The sequence below is a fragment of the Cynocephalus volans genome, chromosome 16 (assembly GCF_027409185.1).
Source record: "Cynocephalus volans isolate mCynVol1 chromosome 16, mCynVol1.pri, whole genome shotgun sequence".
In the NCBI taxonomy this organism is placed as follows: domain Eukaryota; kingdom Metazoa; phylum Chordata; class Mammalia; order Dermoptera; family Cynocephalidae; genus Cynocephalus; species Cynocephalus volans.
Window position 1 is genome coordinate 68,815,738 of NC_084475.1, and position 12,972 is coordinate 68,828,709.

Here is a 12,972-nt window from a genome sequence, read left to right on the forward strand (position 1 = left end):
CATTTAGTCTGTATAAAAATTCTATGAGGTTAGAGTATCTCATTTTGACCTTGGTGAAACTGAAAACGTGTGAGATTAAGATACTTGCTCAAATTCACATGGTTGGTGTGAACCTAAGGTCATGGACCTAAGATTCAAATCTGAGTCTATTTGATAATGAAATCCGTGCTTTTCTCATTCAAATACCTTTTATAAAATAGAAAAATCATGAAAATTTTCTATGAACAGCCCGTCTCACACATCTATGGACTCGAATATAAAAGAAAATACCGTTAAGTAACTATTCTTATTCTTCTGCTAATCTCTCACTGCAAATAATTTGATACAAAACATCATTTTGCCTTTTGGGGGGAAATTCTGTCTAAATACAAAAAATATGGCACCATTACCTAGTAAATTGCTTTCTTACATCCCCTACTTTATCATCTGCAGATACTGTCATGGCCTGATGTTTGAGTCATTATGCTTATGGGATTTAATTTTTGATGATGCAAAATTTATGTGCAATATACCATCATTTCTCTCCCAAACCCAGAATCTGAGAGCTAATAATTGCTCTTTACTTAGTTTGCTAATGTTCCATGATATTAATTAGAATGCAAGTGGAATCAGAAAACTGACTCTCTGAAAATGGCCTTTATGGATTCTGTGCTCATTTTCTTTCAATAACTTCAAGATTAAAATTGTTGAGTACACGCATCAACAGTTTTTTCCCTGACAGATTCTGCTACAAACAAAATATAAGGTCTGATAAAGCTTGTTGGTGACCTTTTCGCTTCATGCAAGTGCATAGAACTCTGTAGTTGTATTAGTTAGAATAATACTAGCTACTGTAACAATAAACTACCAAATTAATGGCTTACCGCAATGCACAGAAATAAACCTCTGTTTACTCACATGTCAATACAACGCAGATGTTCTTGGTCAATGGATGGCTTTCATCCACATGGTCATTTACAAACACAGTGTGTTAGTCGGTTTCTGTTGCTTATAACAAAATACTTGAAATTGGGTAATTTGTAAGAAAACAAAATTTATCACTTACAGTTTTAGAGGCTGGGAAGTCCAAAGTCCGGGGAACACATGTGGTGAAGGCCTTGGTGGTGGCAACAGTGACCCAGGGGTCTCACATGGCAGAGCAGAGAGAGACTAACCTCTCATGTGGTCTTCTTTTAAAGCCCTCAGAACCACGCCCTCTGACCACCATAATTAATCCATTCACTATGGCATGGTCCTGCAATCTAATTACTTCTTCAAGGCCCCACCATTCAATTACCGTAATAGGATTTCCCACCCTCAACAGTGACAGTGGGAATTAAGCTTCTAATATATGAACTTTGGGGACACAATTCAATCAGTCCACAGCATTCTGTGCCTAGCCCCAAAGTTCATGTCTTTCTCACAGGTAAATACATTCATTCCATCCCCAAAGTCTTAACTTATTTCAACTCAAAAGGTCCAAAGTCCCATCTGTGAAATCAAACCAAGTTATCTACTTCCAAGATACAATGGTGGGACAAACATAGGGTACGTTCAAAAAGGGAGAAATAGCCCAAAAGAAAGGTGTAACAGTTCCAAAACAAGTCCAATACCCAGCAGGGCAGACATTAATCTTAAAGCTGGCGAATCATGTGCCCTGACTCCGTATTCAACATCCTCTGCACTCTGGTGTGGAGGTTGGGTCCCCAAATCCTTGGGCAGCTCCACTCCTATGGCTTTCCTGGTTTTCCACCATGCTTTAGCTCTCACAGGTTGGCATTGCATGCTGGTGGCTCCACAATTCTCGGGTCTCCGTGGCAGACCAGCTCCCAAGGATCCACTAAACATGACACTGATGGGGTTTCTCTGTTGCATCTCCAACTCCACGTTTCCTCCTGGCATCAATTATTGAAGGCTCTGTGGGGTGAATCCTCCCCCAATAACAGGAAAAACAGAATGGACCACCTCCAGTGACACTGGCCCACACCCCCTTAACTCCTTTCCCTATAAAAGACCCTGAACAGCTCCCCTCAGGGGCGAGCTTTCCTGTAGCTACCACCCTTATGCATAAGTCTATCTCCTCTTTTAATAAAGGGTTGCTTGCTTTTCTGCTGGATACATTGTTCATTTCTATGATTTTAGGGCCCAAGAACCTAATTTGGTAAGTTTTCCATGTCATTATAAAGGCATATTTATAAAATAAGATGATAACACATATTTAATAATTTGCTATCTTGATTTACAATTTTAAACTGTTAAACATATGGAGTCTAGGCCTCTATTTGTACTCTTGGGTCTCACAAATATTTGCAAAAGCCTTCCAGACCAGAGAGAGAGACAGGAACAGAAAGGAAATTTTCTTCTCTCACAGGTCATAATCATTTTTTCTATTCCTAAATCTTCAAAGAAAAAGCATGAATTCCTTAAATGTCTTCATCAAATGGATGATATCCTAAAGGAAAATGAATTTTATTTGCTGACCACATTTCAATATGTGCTTAGAGCAAGTAAACATTAAACCACCCACCCCACTTCTACCACACAGTGTGGTGAGAGGGCTTCATGACCCACTCTAAAGAGCCCCCCAGGGCCCCTCTTGTAGCCATATGTTCCACTGTGTTCCATCCCAGGACCATGGTGTGCTGGTCAGGTCAGCAGCTGCTTATACAACGAACAGCCACTGTAGCCTCATTGTCTCTGTGGCATTGAAGTCCAGGTGAATCCAGGAGTGAAACCACAGCTCTAAAATTACATTTCCTGGAAGTTCATTTCCAAAGGTGCAATTCTGAGTAATTTTGAGAGGCAACTTGGAGGTGGAAAAAGCCGTGAGTTTTCAAATTGGACAGATTTAGAGTTGAAATTCAGCTCTGAGACACTAGAACCCCTGTGAACCTCAGATTCTTCACCTGTAAAATAATACAACCTAGTTAATCAGGTTATTATATTGGTCAATAAAAAAATGTGTAACACACCCACTAGCACGTCTGGAACATACCAAGTGCACAATACATGTTGGTTCTCACTTTTCCCTTTTTTCTATGAAGGCTGTCTTTGATTGTTACCTGGATTCTCTCTCTATCTTTGGCAAACAAGCTGACTTTAAATCATCAGTCTCTGATCTGGTTCTCGAATATTTCTGTTTTCTGAACTTTTTTTGGATTCCCTTACTTTTTTTCTGATTCCCTCTCTGTGTTTCATGTTCACTCTTCACAAAGAGTCGGCAAAGAAAGAGAAGTATAACAAATAGGAGGAAGGGTCACTTCCCCTTTATCACTGCCATGTCCAAACTTCCACTGAGAGTTCTTGACGACCTCTCAGATCAACACAATACCCCCTAATTTTGTGCATACTTACAAATTTGCACATGATAGGAGCTCTGTAAATTTCATCCTTCCTGTAACCAAGATAATCTGCATAAAAATTAGAACTACCAGAAGACATGTAACTGCAACATGCACCATTTGCAAATCTTTGCAATGGAGAATCACTTTTGCAAATGATGGAAAGGAGAAGGTGGAGGAGTTGTTCATTTACCGTACTGACTTTCTCATGATAAGCAGCCAGCATCTAGGATTACTTCCAAAGGAGTGAATAGGTTCAAAGTCTTACATTATTGGACTTTAATTAGAAGTCTGGTTTGCATACATTTTAAATGTTAATTACTGTTCAGTGAGCCAGTGCACTCAGGTCACCCATAACCTAATCTCTCCAGAAAGAATAGATCTTCTTTTCCGTTTTTGTTGAGATGTAAAGTACTGTGGGGCAGTGGCACGAGATCCTGTTTCTCAAAAGAAAATGGCGATGGACGGACCGTTCAGAACGGTGACTTGGAATCTTGGAATCTGCAAATCTCACGACACTTAGCTGAATTCTTATAACACACCTCCCTATTCCCCAAAATGTGATACAATGTATATTACTGATAAATTTCATTCACTTTGAAGACTATTTGGGAGCCTCTGGAAATAATCAATCAAATACAAAAGCAGAGTGGAATATTTTTGAAAATTTTGAAAATCTAGTGTGAACTAGATTTTGAGCGAGTTACCAATAGAGAACTCTGGACCTGCCTCATGGCCCAATTTTGCCTCCTGGCAAATGAGAAAACCAAAGACTAATGCAACAGCTGTATTTTCTTGGGTAAAGCCCATTAACTTAAAAAATTATGGTTTTTGTACTTTTCTAGTATTAAAGTGTCCTTTCTTTTATAAAATTGGTTCTTAGTAGATAGTACCCATATGTCATGCATTTTTAAATGACTCCTTGCTTAGTAAAATTGAAAAGTTGGTGGCTTTCGTAACTTTAGAAAGAAAAAATCCTGGTAGATGGGTAAAATCTTCAAATTTGGGAAATGCTGAATTTTGCATCCCTACTCCTGGGTTCGTCAGACAGGAAACCATGCTGGACAGGTCTGCTAAAGACCAGCACCCTGACTTTGACCCTGCTGTCTTATGATCCTTCATTTCTATCTAAGACAATGTTTGAAAGTCAATATTTCTCCATTTCCTGGCTCTCCTTTTGATGAGAAAGGACAAACACTTGAAAAAAAAAAAATGCACACAAGATAGTTGAAAACAGAAATTATTTCCTCAAAGTGTTTTAATCATGCTGTTGAAAACCACTTCCTCCATTGGCTTAATCACATAAATCATTGTAAAAGGTTAAAGACAAAGTTCAATTGTACTAAATTGCCTGTGATGGTTTCTCAGAAATGGATTACTTTCTATTAAAAGGTGAAGTCATTCTACTATCCATTGGTGTGCTTAGGTGGGCTCTGGATTGTAACTTTACATCTCTTATCCAATGTGCATGAATGTTAGGAGGGATGTATGTTTAATTTCTATTAACAATTGACTCAAATTACATATAGGACAGAGCTTCCATGAAGTGTAATTACATGTCATCAGAGCACCAGAGGGCAGTAGCCAGATTTTGTTAAATGAAACAGCTGATAATATGATCTAATGTCATTATTCCCTACTTGATAAACTATTAAATATCATCTAAAACAGTTTTCTTCTTTGTTATTCAGGGTTCCCAGATACTAAGCATCGTGAATTTAAAAAATTCCTCAGAAATATGATTGATTTACTTATTTAATAAATGTAGTACTTAATGAATGTATTGCAATGATTTTTAAATACTAACTTCAGAAGGATGTTGAAATAGAAACAGTCTTGGCCTTGGAAATCAGGAAACAAAGGGCTTATTTTTCCTATGGTGCAGTACCTTAGACGAGTTATCGCATTCCCCAATCCTCACTTTCTCCATCTATAAAAATGTTAAAGAAACAAAATTTCAACAAATTTTGTTTAAAGATCCAATTCACTTTTATTAAGGATTTATGAATTGGGCACTATCTCATTTAAACATTTAGAAAAGGCATACAGTTGGGCATGGCCACTCATGTGCCCCCACAGCACATCTACAGCTCCTATGAGCTGAACAGTTTGGTCTTTCTGGTTTTACTTCTATTTTTGTATTCTTCATTGGCGAATTGATTGCTTTCCCTTTTCAATGGCATTGCAATTTGCATCTCGCTCCTTACAATCATAAGATGAAAATTAACTAGCATTCATTAAGCATTAACTAAATGGCATATACTTTACAAATATTTTCTCTTATCCTAACAACAACCCTGCACCAAAAATATTAATCGCTTCATTTTATAGGCAAGGATGTAATCTCAGATGTTAAGTAAGTTGCCTAAGATCACACAGCTAGGCTTTCCCTTGACTGTTCTAGCTTTCTTTCCAGTAAGCTCTACAGCCTATGTATAACTGTCCACATTCTTTCTTTCTATGAAAGGATCACTCATTTCAGGGAAAGAAAATGTAAATTAGATTACACAAATATTCAAATCAAAGCTGTTTGAATCCGTAAGACTGATCATGTTAAAAAAGGAAAGGGATGAAGTGTTTTCTCACTCTGTCCCTGAGATTGTCTGTAACCAATGAATTGCTATTTAGCAAGAAGAAAACATCAGGGCAGTTGCTATTCTGTGAACAACAAAGCTAAATTATCAAAATATGTTTTTAATATCTTCTCATTTAATCTGAATTAAAAAATGAGAATTATGTTTACAAAAACTTTCAGTTAATGACTGATGTATCACACTTCTGTGATTTTAGACAATGATTCCTTTATACTTTGTGGCTTTGAGCAATGAGCTTCTTCATCTGTGTTACATTTCAGATAGTACTCAGAATTCCAGCTAATTTATTACATTTTTATTATAAATCAGGACATAGAGTTAAAACTATATAAATCAATCTATCTACCTGTCTTAGATCAGTTGCATAAATTCAAAATTGGAATATGTTGCACGTAGCTTATTTTCATACCTGACCTTGCTGCCAGAGTTTCCTTCCTTATTTTGCATGATTATTCCTTATATATCCACAGTCTCCTCTGTGGCCAAGTATACACTCTTTTTTTTTTTTTTTTTTTATTTTTATTATTTTTTTTTTTTAAATTTTATTTTGTCGATATACATTGTAGCTGATTAATGCTCCCCATCACCAAAACCTCCCTCCCTTCTCCCTCCCCCCCTCCCCCCCAACCATGTCCTTTCTGTTTGTTTGTTGTATCAACTTCAAATAATTGTGGTTGTTATATCTTCTTCCTCCCCGCCCCCCGGTTTGTGTGTGTGTGTGTGTATGTGTGTGTGAATTTATATATTAATTTTTAGCTCCCTCCAATAAGTGAGAACATGTGGTATTTCTCTTTCTGTGCCTGACTTGTTTCACTTAATATAATTCTCTCAAGGTCCATCCATGTTGTTGCAAATGGCAGTATTTCATTTGTTTTTATAGCTGAGTAGTATTCCATTGTGTAGATGTACCACATTTTCCGTATCCACTCATCTGATGATGGGCATTTGGGCTGGTTCCAACTCTTGGCTATTGTAAAGAGTGCTGCGATGAACATTGGGGAACAGGTATACCTTCGACTTGATGATTTCCATTCCTCTGGGTATATTCCCAACAGTGGGATGGCTGGGTCGTATGGTAGATCTATTTGCAATTGTTTAAGGAACCTCCATACCATTTTCCATAGAGGCTGCACCATTTTGCAGTCCCACCAACAATGTATGAGAGTTCCTTTTTCTCCGCAGCCTCGCCAGCATTTATCGTTCATAGTCTTTTGGATTTTAGCCATCCTAACTGGGGTTAGATGGTATCTCAATGTGGTTTTGATTTGCATTTCCCGGATGCTGAGTGATGTTGAGCATTTTTTCATATGTCTGTTGGCCATTTGGATATCTTCCTTAGAGAAATGCCTACTTAGCTCTTTTGCCCATTGAGTTAACCAAGGAGGTGAAAAATCTCTATAATGAGAACTACAAACCACTGCTGAGAGAAATTAGAGAGGATACAAGAAGATGGAAAGATATTCCATGCTCTTGGATTGGAAGAATCAACATAGTGAAAATGTCCATACTACCCAAAGTGATATACAAATTCAATGCAATACCCATCAAAATTCCAAAGACATTTTTCTCAGAAATGGAAAAAACTATTCAGACATTTATATGGAACAATAAAAGACCACGGATAGCCAAAGCAATGCTCAGCAAAAAAAATAAAGCTGGAGGCATAACACTACCTGACTTTAAGCTATACTACAAATCTATAATAACCAAAACAGTATGGTACTGGCATAAAAACAGACACACTGACCAATGGAATAGAATAGAGAATCCAGAAATCAACCCACACACTTACTGCCATCTGATCTTTGACAAAGGCACCAAGCCTATTCACTGGGGAAGGGACTGCCTCTTCAGCAAGTGGTGCTGGGATAACTGGATATCGATATGCAGGAGAATGAAACTAGATCCATACCTCTCACCGTATACTAAAATCAACTCAAAATGGATTAAGGATTTAAATATACACCCTGAGACAATAAAACTTCTTAAAGAAAACATAGGGGAAACACTTCAGGAAATAGGACTGGGCACAGACTTCATGAATACGACCCCAAAAGCACGGGCATCCAAAGGAAAAATAAACAAATGGGATTATATCAAACTAAAAAGCTTCTGCACAGCAAAAGAAACAATTAAAAGAGTTAAAAGACAACCAACAGAGTGGGAGAAAATATTTGCAAAATATACATCTGACAAAGGATTAATATCCAGAATATATAAGGAACTCAAACAACTTTACAAGAAGAAAACAAGTATACACTCTTTTGCCAGACTCTCAAGTATCCTTTTCACAACAGAATCTTGACTTGTTTTCTCAAGGTGCGTCTCATTGTCCCCATTCGGAGAAAAAATGCACAAAGCAGAGTGCCATGGTTTGAATGTCCTCACCAAAACTCATGTTGAAATGTAATTGCTATCGTAATAGTATTAAGAAGTGGGACCTTTAAGAGTTGATTAGGTCATGAGGGCTTTGCTCTTATGAATGGATTAAGCAGTCATCTCGGAAGGGGGTTAGTTATTCTGGGAGTGGACTCTTGATGAGGGAGATGAGTTCGATCTCTCTCTGTCCACATGCTTGCTTGCCCTTTCACCACATTATGATGCAGCAAGAAGGCCCTCACCAGATATGGGCCTCTCGACCTTGGACTTCCCAGCCTTCAGAACTGTAAGAAATAAATTTATTTTCCTTATAAATTACACAGCCTATGGTATTTTGTTATAGTAACACAAAACAAACTAAGACACAGAGTTTCTTTAATTTCCCCCACACTCTCTCACTAAATAGGTAATGAATGTTCATTAAATACCCACTATGTGTGAACCACCACATTAGAAATAGTAAATGATATTAAGATACAAAAGGGACTGAGCTTCACACGCAAGGAGCTGAGAATCTACCATGCAGTCCTACTAGATGACCTGATTTCTAGCTGACTTTTAATTCTCCTACAAAGACATGAAATTAACCACTTTATTCTAAAACGGGATTCTTCATTTTACAAAAAGATTCACTGCACATTTTCTAAGTGTGCACTTGTACATTTAAAATATGAGTTGATGTGCATGCAACTTTTAGGGGAATGTATTTGTTACTTTCACAATAATAGAAACAGGTTGGTAGTTATGTTTCTCTGTTTTCCAACAGTAGGAATTAATTTTTTATGACATGAGTTCTTGAATGTTACTTTTTTCAAGCAAAAAGTGGCCTTGAAAACAAGCAGTTTATTTATTGTGTATTTTAGTTAAATAGCATCAACAATAATCATCTACTTTTCCTTTTCTCATGGCCTCTCTCTTTTTAATATGCTTTTAAAATATTTGTTAAAATGCGTTTGTTTTATAGACTATCAATTTAATGTGACCATTTCTATATAAGCTATAAAAACTACAAAACTATTATCCCAACCAATATGATATCAAGAAACAAAGATGAGATCTAATTACATTTTATTGTAGTCATATATATCCCCTTAATAACATTCATAAGTTACCAGTTATATAATTAAATGCCAGAGGTGTTATCAAAGATACATTTTAAGGTCTAATTAGCTGATAATAATTATGGTTCAATGTTAAGTCTACGTGATAATTAGCGAGACATTAGCAGAGAAAGTCTGCTAATCTGAAAATTATGAAGCTATTTCCCACCTGTTGCAGCATGGATGGAGTTCTGTCTCCAAAGAAATGGCTTCATGTGCTCAGATTGGACTCAGAAAGAAAGATGTGGTTTCATGTGCAGCTGGAATAAAATAATAATCATAGCTCCTGGACTCTTTACTTTTTTGTAAATTTTTAATTGTGTTAAAATGCATATAAAAATGTCATATCTATACATTTTTAAGTGTACAGTTCTATAGCATTAAGGACATTCCCATTGTTGTGTAACCAGTCTCCAGAACTTTTCCAACATGCAAAACGGAAACTCCATAGTCATTGAACAACAACTACACACTCTTCTTACCCCCCGTCCCTGGCAATAACCATTCTACTTTCTGCTTCTATGAGTTTGACCATTCTAGGTGCCCAGTGGAATCATATGGAGTTTGTCTTTCTGTGACTGGTTTATTTCACTTAGTATAATGTCTTCAATGTTCACCCATGTTGTACCAGGTGTCAGAATTTCCTTTCTTTCTAGGGCTACATTGTTATGGATATACCACACTTTTTACCCATTCATCCATCAGTGGACATTTGGATTGTTTTCACCTCTTGGCTATTTTGAATATGCTGCTACCAACAGGGATGTACAACTGAACTCTTTTCTTGATTGAATATAAATACACACATTTTCTGGGCCAAAAGCTTGACCCTAAGTTCCATGTCCAGTAGTCCCAGTTGCATTGACAATGCAATGCAGCTCCCTTTGATTGGTGAATGAGGTTTCTCCTTGACATTAGTGTGCTTCCTCCTGGGAGGGAGGTTGGAGAAGTTCTAATATTTACTGTGCCTCATATATCAGGTTCTGTGCAGGGTGCTTTTACTTTCTATTTCTAATAACCCTTTGAAATAAGTTTTAATTTCTCCATTGTACAGATGAGGAAACCGGGATTGAGAGTTTAATAATTTGCCCACAGTTTGGGCAGGGATAGTTTGGGTAAAGGGCATAAAGAAAAAATCATGATTTGTAATAATAACATGCTTACAATAAATGATATTAAAAAATAATAATTTGCCCACAGTTTCACAGTAGTGAACAGTGAAATTATATTAAAACCCAAGGCTTTTTGGCTCTAAATCCTACACACCTTTTCCCACTACATAGATAACTAATAGGAACAACTCTTTCCACTTGCACTGGTAGATACAAATTATACAGTTGTGGGGGGGTTGTTGTGAGTGTCAGTGTTTCTTCTTCCCATCAGTACTGCCCCCTACTTACACACTCGCCCCCTATTATGTGCCTAGCTCCTCCTAGGCACCATGCAATAATGAGGTATAAGACGTAGCCCTACTTGTAAGAAGCTCACAGCGCAGCTGGGAGTAAACATAAAAGAATTTCAAGGGAGTGAGTCTCTGCATGAGCAGTAGAGTTGGAGTCAGGGGATGTGGATTCTGATCCCAGGGCCATCACTGTGAGTCCTGTGTAGACACTTCACCTCTTGGTCTCTGTTTATAAATCTGGAAAAATGAGATCAATGGATTGGATTTTCTTTAGACTCTAAATTTCTGGTATGTTATTGTATACATACAAGCAGGGGTGTATATTACTGTATGACTTCAGTCAAAATGCTTACTTAAGTTCTTGATGCCTTAGTGTCCTCATCTGTAAAATGGAAGATGAATACCTGCCTTGCTAGACTTGGGGGAAATTAAATGCAATATTTTCAAAAGAGTGCCAGGAACACTCTTTGGTACAATAAGTGATAACTGGTATTACTAGATCTGTGCTGGATGCTGATAAAATCACCAGCAAATTTGCAGGGTAAAGACAGTGGTATAGCAAAGTGCTTAAAGTGTGGGTTTGGGTCTTTCACTTCCCCTTATGGACAGAAATAAGCTTTTAGTAGATACAGTTTGGTTTACCATTCTAACTGCTTTTGTGGGAATTAGACAATGAGCAACTCTTGAAATTCTATTTTCCATCTGCAAAAAATATCCAAGGCTTTCATAGAAACCTGGTGGCTAGGAGAGGAAATAGAATTTTATCCAATTGTAATGTGGAAAGAGGCCTTGAAAATCATGGAGTTTGTGGTCCCCAAACCAGTCGGTCATTGAATAACCCAGGGTTTCTTATTAAAAATACAGGTTCCCAGCCCCTCCCCCAGAAAGATACTGATTCAGTAGGTCCATCAGTGGTACATACTTCTACATCTACACTTGGATTCAAATTCCCACAGCTATGGTCCTTTTTTCTTCTTGCTTCCACCTAATGACATGTGACAATCATACTTAAAAAGTAGTTTTCTGAGCAATTCTACTTCTGGGTATACACCCAAAGGAATTGACAGCAGGATTCTCACAGCTCTGCTAACACGCATGTTCATAGCAGTATTATTCACAATAGCCAAAAGGTGTCCATTGACAGAGGAATGAATAAAATATGGCATGTACATGCAATGGAATATCACTCAGCCTTAAAAGAGAAGGCAGTTCGGACACATGCTGCAACATGGATGAACCTTGAGGACGTTATTCTAAGTGAAACAAGCCAGTTACAAAAGGAAAAAAGTATTATATGACTTCATGCATATGAGGCACCTAGAGTAAGCAGATTCATAGAGACAAAATTAAAATGGTCATTGCAAGAGGCTGGGGGGAGGGAGAGATGGGGATTTACTGTTTAATGGGTATTGAGTTTCAGCTTGAGGAGAAGAGGAAAGTGTGTGATGGATAGTGATGATGATTACACAACAATGTGAGCGTGCTTATGCTACTGAGCTGCACAGTTAAAAACGATTAAAATGGTAAATTTTATGTTATGCATATTTTACCACAAAAGAATAAAAATGTAAAAATAAACTGAGGCAGTAAAAAAAAAAATAGTTTCCTGTCTGGAGGAAGGAAGAGATTTATTTTGAGCATCTACCATCAACCAAGTTCTCTTCTAAGCACTAGAAAAAAGCGCTTTTAAAGGGATGATTATTTCCCTTTAAAAGCCCACACACCTTCTAGAGAAAAGGACTGGAATGTATCAATGACTCCCACGAACAATGAAAACACTACTGACAGCAGCCTGCAAAAGAGCAGGGAGCATTAACTCTTCCAGGGAAGACTGGGGATGGGGGCGGGGGGATTACTGAAGAAAGGTCTGGCCTGCCACTACTCCCTCCATCCCAGCTCTTTCAGCCCATGTGTATGTCCCCCTGCTCCAGCCGCTGCACCATCTCCGCTGCTTCCAGGTCTTTTCTTTCATGTCCCAAAGTCCCAGGTTGAACTTCATCAGCACCAATTGACTGACATTTTAGAAGGCTTAGAAATTGCTCCTCAGACAGCGCTTAAGTCTTTCAGTAAAGCCTTTTCTTTTACCTAATATTCTGCGGCTCTTTTTGTTTTGCTTTGCTTTGTTGTTACCATGCACATATCTGTTGTAGAAAATGTAAAAGTAGATAATTTTAAAA